The sequence below is a fragment of the Buceros rhinoceros genome, unplaced genomic scaffold, assembly GCF_000710305.1.
Source record: "Buceros rhinoceros silvestris isolate BGI_N320 unplaced genomic scaffold, ASM71030v1 scaffold20351, whole genome shotgun sequence".
NCBI classification, from domain to species: Eukaryota; Metazoa; Chordata; class Aves; order Bucerotiformes; family Bucerotidae; genus Buceros; species Buceros rhinoceros.
This window is the reverse complement of record NW_010395073.1, coordinates 30,333-31,780: the sequence shown is the minus strand read 5'-3', so window position 1 is coordinate 31,780 and position 1,448 is coordinate 30,333. Positions and strand designations below refer to the sequence as shown.

The 1,448-nt window shown below is 45.8% G+C and overlaps 1 protein-coding gene across 1 annotated transcript in view; it reads right to left on the bottom strand.

Annotated features, from left to right (window-relative positions):
* AMMECR1 (Alport syndrome, mental retardation, midface hypoplasia and elliptocytosis chromosomal region gene 1) overlaps positions 1-1,448 on the bottom strand; it is a 12,949-nt gene that overhangs the window by 450 nt on the left and 11,051 nt on the right. The gene's annotated exons all lie outside the window — the stretch shown is intronic.

The window sequence follows — 1,448 nt, the reverse complement described above, 5'->3', positions numbered from 1 at the left end:
ACTCCCCAAATAAACTTAATTCAATTAACATCACTAGCAAAAATCAGTTAGAAACTGTACAAAAATAAAAAAGTTAACACCTTTAATCCTGCAGGGCTTTGGGAAGGACTGGAAGGCAGGCTTTAGGAGCAGCATTTGGGCATGGCTGGAGGCGTCTTTGGTTCGGTCTAACACACAGAAGAGATGTAACCTACTCCAGACAACAAGTTACCAACCCGCGCGGTTGAAGACAAGTAGAGAGGTCCGTATACAAACGCCAGGGTGTGCAAATGGATCCGACTGCCTCGGTCTACTAGTGTCTCTGAGGTCAGACTTGAGTGTGCCCTCCCCTGCGCTGAGCAGCATCGGGGCCGAGCCGGGGAACGTCAGCGCTACGGCAGGCCGGGCAGAAGGAAGGCCACTTGGAGCGTGACTGAGTGATCAAGTCTACGGTTGTGGTGTCTAACTCAGTTTTTAGGAACAGTGAGCAATAGAATTTAAAAAAAAAACCCTCGAACAATTTCATTAATGAGTAAGGCAAACCGAGTAGTGCTCATAAAAAAAAAAAAAAAATCAGCATTCCGACTTCATTAAAAACCAGCAAAGCTCGCTCCTTGGCTGTACCTGAACGTCTCCTACAGTACCCCAAATTAGGACACTAAATTGGGACTCTGTCTCTAAACCCAGCAACACCTATCTACAAGGGTACAAGCCATAACCCCCAGGGAATGACCGTGGTGAGAGCAATCGCTGATCCGCCTGAAGCCGTCAGCCCTCTCCTGCCCCAGCGCGTCACAGTGAACTGCAGGGTTTGTACAAAAACCCACGACGACACAGAAACGATCCATGGCGTTTTCAGCACGCGGGTGCTGAGAGGTAGGTGCCCTAGAAACACTGCAGGGAGGCTGATTATTCCCATCATGTAAAGAAACCCTCACACAATCTGATTCACCACAGACTCGTAACAGTTTTTTAATTAGTGATACAAAACTCTGGTCCAGAAGGGTCTGGCGTCACCTCCTTCCAAAGCACGCCTTTACAGTTTGTACGACACCCTTTCACCTAGAGTTTTAAGCAACAGCTACTCAGAGCTAGACAAACCGGCGTTGTGCATTATGCCGTGTACAAAAAGGAGACAAAACTACCCTTTTCTCCCCCAAGCCATGGTGGGAAATATTGCTGACCTCGTCCTTCAAAGCCCGCAGGATTGTTTACTCATCAGTATAGCATTATTACACTGGTAAGAAATTCTGTATAACATCTGCATATATCGAAGATTTCTTAAAAAATCTGATATGATTTTGAGATCCGCATGACCAGTCACGTGACCTGCTTGAGGTTGATTAGCACCTTTCAATACATATATATTTTTATATATAATAGATCTTTTTAAAAAACGTCTAACGATGAGCTCACACAGAAGCATGAGCACGCTGTAACGAGATGACAGAGAAAGATGGGCTTGGATG